Below are 15,039 nucleotides of genomic sequence, written 5' to 3' on the forward strand. Positions count from 1 at the left end.
CTCTGTATATATATGTGTGTGTGTGTGTGTGTGTGTGTGTGTACATATGAAGAGATGTACACATGGCTATATATATATATGTTGCATTATACATACGTGTATACAGACATATGTATGAATATACATGTGTATGTACATGTAGACATATATCAACTGATTATATGTATATATCCATATTCCTGTCATGTGTAAGCCTCATGGTTGTGTATACATTCCCAGATGTATCTCACTGTATGTATCTGCTATGCGTACATTATGATAAAACAACATGTGATGCAACAGTCATATTAATAAGAAATACTACACAATTGTGGAAGTAAAGGCAATTGTTCAATATTAATCAATATGTGTATTGACAGATATACTGGAAAAGCAACAGCTGTCTTCACAGTGGTCATGGCATAGTAGTTAAGTGTTGTGACTTTAGTGTACAGGGTCCTGAGTTAAAGACTTGCAAGGGTTGTTAATTTTGTTGCTGTGCAGAACAAGGGCTGTTGGATACAGAGTGGTTAAGGCAGTTTTGAGCAGCTTTAAGTGGGTTTGCGTGAAGCTAAGCAGTGCTAAGCTACGGGTATACGTACAGGTACTTACACCGTGCAGGCTTCACTTACCAGTGCGCAAATCAGCTTAGCTGTTATATTTCGGCAATGTTGATACCTGCTAAGCATAGCTTAGCCCTGGTAACTAGTTCACACCACCCAGTCTGATAGCATAGCAGGGTAATGACATCTGTAATAAGTGAATAAGTGCCATGTACAATACATGCGCCTATGTGGTGTCATTACAGTAGCAAGGGTGTGAGTGTCATGTGTGGGACACAGACATATATGAGGCCTGTACAGCACTGTTATACATGTGACTGTGTTACATACAGGGGTAGTAGCCCAGAGTACGTGCTGTCACACTGGCATGTAGTGTACCATGGCGGTACTACTGTTGACAGTGCTTACCCAGGCATGAGTAGAGTGCTAAATGTAGTACTGACACCAGGCATACATGCAGGCATAGCTGGAATTTGGGGCCTCCCTGTTGTATCCCCAGTGTGTGAGCTGTGTCACAGTATATAACCCCTACTGGGTAATGATCCGACATGTGGAATGTAACTGTAGACTACCATCTGTACAACCCATGATAGTGAGGTCTCCTGACATGTAGGTATGTCATACATATTGTTGTCAAATGTCTATCTGCCAACTCATTCATCCTACTGCATAGCTACTTACCAAGCTGATGACTGTCAGTCCCTGTACAGATGTGCAGATGTCAGGTATCCAGCTGGGATATGTACAGGCATCATAAACTTGATTGGCACTGACATGTCTGCCCGGCTGTGTAAGAACTGGCACATATTGGAGAGAACACCTTGTATGCACCACATACCATGGGTACCTCCACTACACTACGACAGTCAGCAGAACATGCTTGGGTACAGGTCTCCATCACAGACACTAACCATGTGTTGTAATGCATGTTGCATGCATGTCAACATGATCACCTCAGTGGCCATGTGCTGGAGGCACCTGGAGGAATGGCTGATGCATGTCACTCTCACTCTAAGGGTCACCACAGTAGTGTCTGTCGATAGATTGCCCACAGCCACCTGTCAGGTGGCAGGATACCACTGTACACACAACCCCTACACAACCACTCTCTCCTTGGACAGTAGCTAGGTACACAGTTATGACCATCTGCAGTAATGCACCCCAGTACTGACACATGTGTACGTGTGCATGACTGAGTATAACAGTGTCTGTGTGTTAGCACACCAGTACATGGGAATTCCATGAGGGCCTTTACAACCAATGCAACACCCATTGCCATAGCCAGTCATGTCTGCTGCTGTATGGGACATTACATGTACCCTTTTAAGCTCCTCTCCATACCGGCTACATGAGCCTTGCAGTACCATCACAACAGTGTTGTGAAAATGAGTCGATAGGCATGGAATACCCATTGTGTTCCGGCAAGTGTATGTGTGCATGTCCGTTTATCTGTAGGGTACAGCATTCCAAGGCCACATACACCTATTAAAATACCCATTGCCACACAGTAGTACAGATAGTGTTGTTGCTGCCCATCGGTGAGGCATGACAATGCAACACCCTGCTATGCATGTGGCATGTGCATCAGATGCATATCCCTGTAGTACCACTGCTGGGGTCTACAAAAGGTTGTATCACAGTTGTGGCCAATGTGTGATGGTGGGTATATCAGAATGTCATCATGGGTGTCAGGGAGTACAATATCCACTGGGGAATGCGGGTGCTGTATACACTGTCACTACACCAAGGTACACCTGGTATCTGTCCCATGTACCACATTATGGTTACCACTGTCACCATCGACCATACAGATAACTGATACCACATACCAGGCCAGTTATGCATGTGCTGTGTGCAGCCTACCTGTTACACATTGGACATACAGTCAAGTTAGTTAGCAGCAATAAACCCTGATCTCTCAGATGTGTGTCTGCCTGTTATGTGTCTGTTATTGTGTATATGAAGGTATGTCACACTATGTATTGTCCATATACAGCCATTACATCCCCCATTAGCAAGCTGTACATGTCTGGGGATGTTTTGCATGTAACATGTAACCTGGGACACACCTCACCCTAAACGCTGTGTGGTGTGTGCAATGTAAGCCACACACTACAGTATCACCACATACCTAGGTAGGGGTCTAGTCCCAGTGTTGCCAAGTAACAGCGTGAGTGTATGTGGATGGGTCTGCATCAGGTTGCAGGGTATAAACACCCCAGCGGGTCACCTGTCCATGTGGCACAGGCAATAACTGTTATACTAACCTGTGACGTGTTCAACTGTACCCCAAATATGTCACACACATGGTGTCAACACAGTGCCATACCCCATTGTGGAATATGACTACAGACCATCCTCATGCTGACACATGTATTTATTTTTATTTATTTTACATTTGTTGACCCGGCTGGTCCAACTGGATATATATGTCCATTTTTAGTGGAGGCCCGGGGATAAAAGCTCCACACTTCAGAGTAGTATTTCCAAAACATAGGTACATTACAAAGTTTTGGCAATCATAACACTTCATTGCATTTTAGCTTATGAGTAAGAAAAAAAAAACAATCCTATTACATAACAGGTATGGGTGTACATACAAAAACATGTAAAAATATGTAAAAAAGAACACTATTAAACTGTAAAGTCACACACACATTATTGTTAATAAAAGATTAACTAGCTCATGCAGGTATGAAGATTAGCGTCTGGAGACAAGTAAGGTAGTTAGTCCGTGTTAGCACAGGGGCATAACCAATGTGATTCAAGGTATGGTTTAAGTTTGGTTTTAAATAGGGTTCCTGAGGATAGGGAGGTTAGGTGAATGGGGAGGGTGTTCCAGGTTTTACCCCCTGTGTTAGAGAACAGGGAGTCTCCAGCCAGGTTGTTGGTTTTACCTATTTGAACCAGTAGTTTATGTGATGAACGCAGGGTCTTTAGATTAATGTAGGGGTGATTAGGGTAGTGAGTATGGGAGTATAACGCAGGGTCTTTAGGTTACTGTAGGGGGTGATCAGGTTAGTGAGTACTGGAGTATTTGTAGGTTGATACAGGATCATATGGGCCACTATTAGTTGGTTCAGTAGAATTAGATTTGACAACTCTAACCATCTTAGTTGATTAAGATTTTTGGAATGATGGGTTCTATAGGTTGACCCAGTTGCAAATCTGGCAATATTATTGTAGGAGATAGCCAGCTTGTTCAGAATGCTTTTACATAGTTTAGTATAGATAGGGGGTTAAGATTAAGTGGATACGTGCAATAGTGGTCCTGGCTAGTGGAGTCAGAAAGGGTTTCATCCTATAGAAGGAACCTAGTTTTTTGTTTGCTGTTTTTATAGTGTTGTTAATATGGGGCTCAAAGGTAAGGTTATTATCAATTAGTATCCCAAGTAGTTTTGTGGTAGAATCAGATATGATAGTACCATTGCTAGATGTAACATTGAAGTTCAGTGGGGAGGCTCTGCGAGTGGGAATGAATAATAGCATTTTTTTTTTTTTTTTTGGGTTCAGGATGAGACATCGGTGAAGGAGCCATTTTTCTACTGTGCTAAACACGTTTTGGGTTAAGGACTGAAGTTGTGATGGTGAAGTGGCTGAGCATATTAATGTGGAATCATCCACGTATTGGATACAAGTATCTTGAGGTATTACAGATTGTAGGTCATTTGTAAAGACAGAGAAGAGGAGAGGACCCAATATGGAGCCTTGAGGGACACCAAGGGCAATTAGGAGGTGGGAAAACAAGTTGTTCTCCCATAGTATAGCCTGTTACCTGTTATTTAGGTAGGATTGGAACCACTGTATAGCAAGTGGATCCAGTGACAGGTTTTTAAGTATGTTTATGAGTAGCTGGTGGTTGACCATGTCAAAGGCTTTTGACAGATTAAGAAAGAGGGCTGAGGATAGAGTGTCATTATTGCAACTTTTATTAATGCAGTCAGTGAAGGATAAGATAGCAGAGGTGGTGCTATGAAATGGTCTGAAGCCATGTTGGCAGGTAGCTAGTAAGTTGTTTTCTAGTAGATAGTTTAATAGCTGGTTAAGAATGCACTTCTCCATGATTTTTACCAATGGGGATAATATGGCTATAGGCCTGTAGTTAGATAAATCTTTGGAATTACCACCTTTATGCAGGGGGATAATATGTGAAAATTTCCAGATTGATGAGATAGTTCCTTCAGAAATAGTTCTGTTAATGAGGATAGATATGGGGTAGGCTATAGCTTTAGCAGAGTTTTGCAGGTATTCTGCAGGTAGTAAGTCTGCAGAGAGGGTGGTGGGTTTAAGTTTCTGAATTAGGGTACAGACAAGGGATGTAGGAACATGTTGAAATTGAAATAGTAGGGGTCTATTAGAGATATCAGAGGAAGAAGATATAGTGTCAAGGGATAGCTGATTAGCAAGAGATTGAATGGTCTCTGTGAAGAAAGTGTTAAAAGAATTGGCTATTTGGTTAAGGCTGTTGTGATCAAAGCCTGAGGGAGTGGGTGTGACTGAATGACCTTGGTGTAAAAGTTTATTGATACCAGACTAGAATTTTGTGGTTTATTTTGGTGGGTTTGTTGGAGGTGACATTAAAAGTTTCTTAAATCTGACAATATGGCTTTTTTGGTTTCATTTCTTAACTGTCTGAACTTTAATTGATCTGTAGGGCATTCTGTTGTCTGTCAGCTGGCCCAGAGATTGTTTCTTTGGAGGATTTTTTTGTTTGGTAGTTTTGGAGAGCCATGGGGCTGGTTTAGACCTACTTCTAATTGTGTGTGTTGGGGCATGGTAATCCAGAATGGCCAAGAATTTAGAATTAAAGTATTTAGCTGCATCTTCTAATGGTAGGTGTTTCAAGGGTGACCAGTCGCAAGCTATAAGTTCTTTTTGAAAGCTGTTGGGGTTAAAATTTTTGTTAGATCTTATTGTCTTATAGATGTTTGGGTTTGGGATGTCACTGTTATACCTGATTAAGAGGGGGTGAAGGGTGTACACCTACAACACAAATGGATAACATTATAGAGACCACAATCAACCAGTGTTACTTACAGCTATAATACATCATTGTTAAACAGCTACACTACCTAACATATATGCATTACACTTTACTCCTTACAACATGTTACACTGCAGTACTGTGGTACACTGTACTACTGTCACCGTGTACATCAGAACCATATTAGCCTGTCCCTGCATTGATGGTATGGATGACAGGGATGTGGCACAGGTATCATTATATGCACAGGGCATCCTTATGCTGACACATGCACACATAAAACACAAATGGATAACATTATAGAGACCACAATCAACCAGTGCTACTAACAGCTATAATGCATCATTGCTGGATGGCTACACTACCTGACATATATGCATTACACTTTACACCTTACAACACATTACATTGTAGTACTGTGGTACACTGTAGTACAGTCACCATGTGCATCAGAACCATAGTAGCCTGTCCCTGCATAGATGGTATGGATGACAGGGATGTGGCACAGGTATCATCATATGCACAGGGTGTGTTGTTGGTTTGCCAGAGGCCAAGGGTGGGCCATACATTTGACACCATGTGTGTGGGTGAGGAGTGTACTGAGGTGAACTGGGTGGTGTGATGTGGTGTTTGTAGGTATGGGGCTGCTCTAGGTGTGTTTGTATAGTGTATGGGTATGCATGCACACAGTTCTGCCATGTGGCTGCCCTACACAGGTTTTTATGGACAGCTGCAGACCATACCTGGCAGGGTGTGCAGTTCACTGCCTCTGGCCATGGACATGTGGACTGTGCCTGTCAGGGGTTCCATGGGCACATGCAGGTACAGGCCTCAATGTGCTACTCCCAGCTGATGATGACAACTGTCTGCTGGTACCAGGTCCCTCCTGTGTCTGGCCAGAACCACGTGCTCATGGCCTGCTGTGGTGTGGTGTGGACAGTGTCCCCCCACAGTGCCGAGGCTGGTACTGCCACTACGTGAGCCCCTTGGTGTCCTAGCACATCCATGTTGACTGCCAGCTGCTGGAGTTGCTGGACTACATCCACGCGGCCATTGCCCCACTCCCACCACATGTTCAAGCATGGACAGACCACAGTCGATGAGGGCCATCATCTCACCAGACTGTCTGTCCATGAACTCAGTTAACATATGGATGGCACCAGCTAGTTCACGGGTGTTGTCACTTGCAGATGTGAGAGCAGCCCTCTGCATCCTCAGGCCTTGTCTTGTGTAATGTTCTATACGTGCCTGCACCTCCACGACAGCCTGAAACATGCACCTGCTGGTACCAGCTATGTTACCTTTGCCAGGGGCATGATGTCCTATGGCCCTACCATGAGCACCCTCGGACATCTGCCTATGTGGTGCCCTGCCAGACATTCAGCTATGTCTGCTATGGCCAGACACAGTAGGGATGGTTACCACACTTTCCTGTGCAGAGCCACCAAACGTCAGCTGTCCCTCTGCTATGGCCACTTGTGATGGGGTATGTATAGGCAATGAAACTGTGTGCGGGGTTAGGATGGTTAAAAGGGGGATGTCAAATGATGGCACTGTTTTGGCCCCTGACAACCCCACATGTGCCTCAACAGTACTATCATCATCTTTGGTGTCTGTATGGACACCAACATCAGATTGCATGCAGGAAGGACCCTGACCCACCTCAACACCTATGGAGGAAAACAATAAACACACTTTAAAACCTGTACAGCCTTACCTAACAGTGTACACACACACACACACACACACACACACACACACACACACACACACACACACACACACACACACACACCACCATAATACCTACCTGTCCATGACTTTACAGACAGTCCCATGTATATTTCAATGTGTTCCCCATCCTGCATCACACTTGGTAACATACACACATTGATACCACTCATTAACATATCCATCCTCTAAATGCCTAGACAAGTGAGCACAGTGCAAGACCTGTTACTACATTACCTGCCTGACATGTGTGTAGCAGTGTTAGATGGCCTCACTGCTGTCATTCAGTGTTCACCCAGTGTATGTCCAGACATCATGAGCATGGCCCCTATATGTGTGGGCTACTATGTTCACTCCATCATATCATGCACTGGTGTGTCATGTGTATGTATTGCTCAGTACATGCCAGATATGCTGCTCACTCATAGGTTCATAGGTAGGTACTAGGCTATCAGCTGAAGGGCCTATGTAAGCCTAACCATCAAGGTTCCATAGCTTATGCCACCCAAGAAAGTTATTTTCCTGTGCAACTGTCCAGCAGAGACACGGAAGTGATCCCCGGGGTGTATTTCCTATTTACCATCCACTCATCAATATTTTTCTTGAAGAGTGCTAATGAAGAACTTTGCGTGACATAGTTGGGTAGCTGGTTCCAGAGTATAGGAAGTCTCTGGGACAGGAATCTATCCTCCAGCTTGTCCTTTTATTGTGGTGACAAGGTTTAGGTCCCTAGAGTGTGTAGCTCATAGGGATTGGGGTTTCTTTAGGTGTAGCATGACCAACAGCTCTGGGTTTGACATAGCTTTATGTTAAGCAGAGATCACCTCAGAGTAGGCGATATGCTTGGAGTTTTTTGAGACGGTCAGTGTAAAGCATTTGTTTGAGGCCAAGTAATCTTCTTTGTGAGGTACTTCTGTGGCCTTTCCAGCTGCTGCAGATGTCTTGTGAGGTACATTCCAAAAGGGGCGTTGTACTCTATAAGGGATCTAATGAGTGATGAGTAGAGGGGAACAATGACCTCTTTTTTCCTGGATGAGAACCCTTTTATGATGAGGTGTGCCACGTAGAAGGACTTCTTGACTACTGTGGCGATGTGACTATCAGTGGAGAGACTGCTGCCCACCTGGGTCCCAAGGTCTCTTATCACACATTCGTTGTTAAGTAGATTGCTGCCTATGTGGTAGTTCATGGGTACAGAACTTTTACCAAAGGGGATGACACTGCACTTTTTGGCATTAAGCTTGACGCCATGGCTCCAGGCATCTGTCTCAGTGAGGCCCTTCTGTAGGATGTCCACATCATTTGGGGACTTGACTATGGCTCCTAGTTTGCAGTCACCTGTGAACTTCATTAGCCAGAGGCCTTCTGTGTTAGCCTGTACGTCAGAGAAGTAGATACCAAACAGGAGAGGTCCCAGGGCAGAACCCTGTGGTACTCCACTTGTCACTACTTTGAGGTCAGATTTGGAGTCTGCAACTTTTACAGTGTGGGTTCTGTCAGTGAGCCAGTTGGCAACCCATCTTGTGACATAGGGATTTATACCTAGTTTAGTGAGTTTAGCTATAATTCCAGAATGGGGGATGGTGTTGAAAGCCTTGGCGAGGTCAAGATAGGCTGTGTAAACAACCTTACCCTCATCCACGGCTTTGGTAACTTCCTCAAAGAAGTCGATCAGGTTCAGGAGGCATGATCTGCCTTTCACAAACCTGAACTGGGTGGGATCCAGAGTTTGGAGGTTACCAATGTCTTTGTTTATGAGTTCCATGATGATACATTCCATAGCCTTGCATACCAGGCTCGTCAGGCTAATAGGTCTATAGTTCCCGGGATCAGTGGTGGCTCCCCCTTTGTGGAGTGGGTTAACTGGTGCTGTGCACCATTCAGTGGGCACAAAGCCTGATGTGAGGCTATTATTGAACATGGTGCTTAAGTTCATGTAAAACGCAGCCTGGGATGTTGTCCGGTCCCATGGATGCTGTGTTTTTGGCTTTAGAGAGTGCAGCTTTTACCTGCATGGTTGTGATTACAGGGACACTGCATTCTTCCTGTACAAATATGGGCCCTTTAGGAGGTGAGAGGGGGGTAAAGTTAGCACTGAACCTATTTGCCAGGATGTTGGCAATATCAGTTGGTTCTGTAATTTTTGTGCATTGTGCTGTAACTCAGAGCAGATCTGGGTGTTGCCATCTAGATTCTTGACATAGCTATAGAATGCTTTGTGGTTGTCCTTGGATTTAGTGGCAATTTTGTTTTCGTAGCCAGCTCTGGAGGATCTTATAAGGGATCTCAGCTTCTTACTGAGGCTGACCAGGGAGCTCCTCCACTCATGGGATTTTACTCTCTTTTGCAACAGTTTCTTCCTTCTGTTATACAGTTTGTTTATGGCAGGGGACCACCAGATTGGCTTCCTTGTTTTGGAGGATAGCATCTTGGTTCTGTTTTGGATAGCACGATCCATGCACTTGTGTAAGTGCATATAGAGTGCATTTGTGTAGGATTCAGCAGTTGTAACTGTATTGTCCATCTGCATGGGTGTCATGAAGTTCACCACTTCTGTCTTAAGCAGCATGAAGTTGGCTTTGGAGAAATTTTTTACTGTGGTTTCCTTAATGGGGGTGGGGGCAGGATGTGGATATCAAGTGTGATAAGCTTATGGTCAGATCAGACCAACGAGGAGTTGACTTCAGGTGTGGAACACTGGTCACTCATGTTGGTAATGACTAGGTCTAGGATATTGTTGCCCCTGGTGGGGGTGTGGATTAGTTGATCTAGGGCACTGGAGTTTATGAATTTCAGAAAACATTGAGCTAAGGAGTTGGTACATGAGTAGTTTTCCCAGTTAATGGTGGGGTAGTTAAAGTCACCCATTAGTAGGGTGTTTGGCTGAACCCTAATATTTTCCAGTACATCAAGAAAAGAGGAGTGAGAATCCTGAGGCATGGTGGGGGATCTGTAGCAAGCTACAATTTGGATTGCAGTTTTGCCCAGAGTTAGTTGCATTTGGATAAACACGGATGCATTAAGCTGAGCAACTAGCCTGGAGGTGTGGATATCCTTAATGAATATGGACACACCTCCACGTTTGGTGTTTTGGTCCAGGTTACGTGGCCAAAAAGTGTGGTATGAGTTATAGCCTGGTAGTGCAGGGGTGCTCTCTGGAGCCTTGAACCAGGTCTCAGTCACTGCACAGATATCAATGTTCTCCATTTTAAGGAGTGCCTCGAGTGCCTCGAGTGAGTGCATTTTGAGATTTAGACTTCTAGCATTAAGTAGCATTACCCTCAGTTTTTGCTTGCCTGTTCCTGTTATGGTGGTGAATTTGTTATTTGAACCCTGCCTAAAAAAGGCACTATAGGGGCAGCAAGAGCCTTAGCCAGTATCCGGAAACCCAGGGGTGACAGAAGCAGGCCATCTGTGGCAAAGCATCGTGGTCTGTCGACCATGTCATCCCAAGCAGACATATACTGGATCCCCTTAGAATAACACCAGACGCTTAGCCAATGGTTGAAGTCAATTATTTTGTCCTTGTACTGTTGTATCATTCTGGGCGATGGCAGAATGCTACTCAGGGCTAGGGTCATACCTGCTTGGGCTACAAGATCAGAGAGCTCTTCCATGTCTCTTTTCATGTAGTCCAGGGAGGTACGTCTCAGGTCATTCACACCAACATGGACAATGACAGAGTCATATTTGTACTTGTTGTGGAGTGACCTGAGTGCATGGGTTATGTGGCGGATCCTTGCATCTAACAGGCAGCTGACAGTAACCTTCTCCTTGTCTAGCCTGGCGAGTGGGACATCAGTGTGCCTGACTATAGAGTCACCTATGACTAGTGTGTTGGGTATGTTGTTTTGCCTTATTAGCTGTGGTTGAGTGGCACACTGAGTCTGTGGGCTATGTGTCATTTGGGTTGTGTTGGGGGATGGAGGTTGCTTGAGTTTCTACTTTGGAGGTCTCAGTTGCTTAGACAGATTATTATTGAGAGCATCTGCGAATGTTTTTGTGTGACAACTGTAATATATGGATACACTCCTTGGTGTTAACTAGTACTTCCCCAATGCATCTGTAGTGCTGCATACATGGGTTGTAGGCCACCTATCTACTGAATGCGATATTAAGGGTATACCTGGTATCTACCTTCCCTCTCACTGCCTGTTCCATGCTACAGACTTTATTATACTATCAACTGTCCTGTGATTACATACATAAGTATTCCTGGTGTGTAATGTGGCAGTTCATGTCCATGTACTGCAGGATCCCAAAGGGAGGTACTGCTGTATGAACACCCCACAATCACACATGTGCACACATGGCCACCCGTACAAACACCTACACATATGCACACATGCGTCCTACATGCATCAGCCTCTCTCCACTTCACCAGAGTGACCCTACAGACAAACTCCCCACCAGGATGCACACACACACACACACACACACACACACACACACACACACACACACACACGCACACACACACACACACACACATGAGGTTGCACAATGATATTATACACAGTCCTCCTATTACCCCTCTGTCAACATGCATAACATATGGTCATGATGGAAGGTTGGAGGAGAGCTGTATGTAGGTTTTGTGCAAGTCACATGGAGAAGCAGTCAGCTTTGTAGGAGATGGCTCCTAGAAGAATTAATGAGATTTGCTTAGACTACTCACTTGGACATTAGAGGTAGTTCCCTTGTGATTAAGTCCCTCTCAGCTCCCAGACTAAGGAAAGAACACCACACCACCCTGCTGGAAATAAAATACAGAAAGCAGCTTACACCAAAGAGCCAAGGTGGTTGTAAAATATTGTAAAATATTTTATGTAAGCTGCTGTCTGGGGTCTAAGGCACCATAGTTTGTCCCTTCTGAATTTGGCTTCTCCCAACCCTGTTTACGGATATATACCCCTGCTCACTAACATTTGGAACAACTATTAAAACACCCTTATATTTATACCAGCTATAGCAAATTACTGCAGAAAATTGTATTATAAACAGATAATCCCTAAAAGTTTATTCTAACCTACTGAGTTCACAAACCCAAAATAATTTAAGTGGAAACCTTAAATATAAGATATTATACTTACCTAGCTGAGCTAACGTTGACTGGTATAACCTAAGGATTGCAATAACCCTGCTCCTAGGAACCACAATTTCCTTATAACTCCACCTCCAACCATGTAAGTGAGATTTCATGTACACCTACTGAAACCTACCATTTTCAAACGCCCGGTGTACCTAGACCCTGTCGGCAGTGTCCTCATCTATCTGGTATGTCTAACTCTGTTGTGTTTACCTAATCTGACTCTTCCTAAACTGGTTTTGATGGAAAACATATATTTTATTTAAGCATATCTGTTTTAAACACTAGTGGCTTGGTTCTTGAAAATGCTAGTTGTTGGTTAGAATTTCTCTGTTAATTGGCCATTTTATTGGTAAAAGTGTTTTAAACAACTCTAAAATGCTGTTTTAAAGTCTAGCTGCTTGCCTATTGAAAATGCTAGCTGTTGGTCCCTTTTGTCTGCTTAAGGTTTGTTTTTTATGCTCAAACTAGCCATTTGTAATATAGGGTAAGTGCATGCTTGTTTCTGATGTTCATCGTGTTACCCTGCTGCAGTCATCACACTTGGGTTATCCTGTCATCAGGCGGTCCCGCAGTCAGCCGGAATTCCAAAGTCTTGGTCCGGTGTTGGTTGCTGTCGCTTCTTCCCTGATGTCAGTGCGCCAGAGGTATATATATAATGCATCCAACGCCATTTTCTTCCGTCTTTCTTGCCGCACGGTGCCCGAAGCAGAAGCAGTTTGCAAGTGCTGGTCGGCCGACTCGTGAGATTTTCGAAGTCGAATTTCAGATCCGAAGTCTTCAATAAAGCTAAGTACCCCTTTGGGGAAACTTTTCTTGCCTCAGACCAATGTCAGAAAAAGTTAACAATTGTATTTCTTGTGGGAAGCAAATACCTCATAAGGATTTTCATTCTTACTTCATACCTTGCCTAGGCCCAGACCATGACTTCACTAGTTGTCGTTTTTGTGTTAGGTTTAATAAGCATGCTATAAAAATACGCTTTGATTTTGCATGACACTACTTCGGTAGAAAATTTAACTACACTATGCCGTCAGAGCAACCGACTACCGGCGTACACAAAAAATGCAAGGATAAGGACAGGCAGTCTAGACCCAAGCCAGACTCCGAGGCCTCGGCTGGTCCGGTCTCCGGTTCACCAGTCTTCAGTGAGGCTCCGATGCAGCCCCTGACTACCGCAGATCTGGAACCCGAGACCGCTTCGGAACTTTTGGCGGAAAGTACTAGGCCGACGCAGCCATTTTGTTTAGCCCCTGCCGACGACACTGCTAAAAAAGATCCTGCAGAAACACCTTCGGTTTCTGAAGGCGTCTTCAGATCGATGACGCTCACCATAAAAATGTACCCTAAGACTAAGACTCCTATTAAACCTAAAAAGACTGCACTTCAGTCCCCTGTTCAAGGCCCCATGCCTAAGAAACAGATGTTCAAAATGGCTAAAGATTTGATCTCTTTAATCAGGGGTTCCCAACCCCCTCCCGACAAAAGGCCTAGACAAGAGGAAGATTATGCCTCCTCTGAACAAGTGTCTATTTCCTCAGGCTCCTCTGAGGACCAAGATTACTCCTTCTCCCCTTATGAAGATTCTGATTCTGAGGATTCTATTCCCTCAGCTTCTCCTCCTGAAGACTATTCCTTTGGAGAAAATTTACACACTATGAGGGAACATTTTCACTGGGAAGGTCAGAACTACTCTGACTCAAAGAAAAGGCTCAGAAAGTTTCTTTTACTCCCCCAGCACAGACCACTTGCCATCCCCTCAGTTTTAGACACTGTGGATGATGTTTACTTAGAACCCAGTTTGAACCCAGATTCTCTGCCTCCTGCTCCGGCCAAACCTGACAGATACTATAGAGTGCCTGATTCCCACAAATTTCTTTATAAAAGTCCTGTTGCTGATCCAGAGACTATCTCCCAGGGTCCCAAAGGGGCTAAGGCTTCCATGGCAAAAAATTCTGTACCCTCTGAAAGGGACTCCAGAGCACTAGACAGGTGGGGGAAAAAGGTTTACACCTCAGCCACTCTAGCTATGAGGGCACCAAACTGCCAGTTTCACATGCTAAAATATCAGCAATTTCTAATGTCTCAGTTAAAACAAAAAATGAGCACACTCCCTCAACAGTCTGAATTGAAAGAAATGCAGGATCTGTTGCATGCAACTGAACAGGTGGGCAAACATACTTTAGAATGTGGGTTTGATTCTTTGGAGGCTTCCTGCAGAGCAGCTGTCACTGGGTCTGTTATACGTAGGCATGCTTGGTTAAAGGAACAAACTCTGCCTGATCATGTTAAAGCAAAGCTTCTAGATGCTCCCTTACAGCAGGATGTTCTTTTTGGAGTTAAAGCAGAAGAAGTCTTATAGAAAATGGAGGATAAGGCAAAATTTATGCAGACAGTCAAAGATTTCCTACAGGTGCAGCCCCCTTGCTTCAGCAGAAATTGGCCAACAAAAAATTGGTCCTTTCCAGCTACTGACAGGCCACAGAGGGGTAAATACAGATGTCCAAGAGGCAGAGGACAACCACAAGTCCAGTACAAACCTTGACAATGGGGCACTGCAGAACAGAAGGGAGGAGAAGACAGGTCCCAAACTACCAGAAGGCAAACTCAATAACTTGCACCTCATCTGGCCAAGCAACACTCTCTTGGCAGCCCCCTTGGGAGGAAAACTCGCACTTTTTTCAGACAACTGG

This window comes from Protopterus annectens, chromosome 16.part0 (assembly GCF_019279795.1).
Source record: "Protopterus annectens isolate FY-2018-M chromosome 16.part0, PAN1.0, whole genome shotgun sequence".
Taxonomy (NCBI): domain Eukaryota; kingdom Metazoa; phylum Chordata; order Ceratodontiformes; family Protopteridae; genus Protopterus; species Protopterus annectens.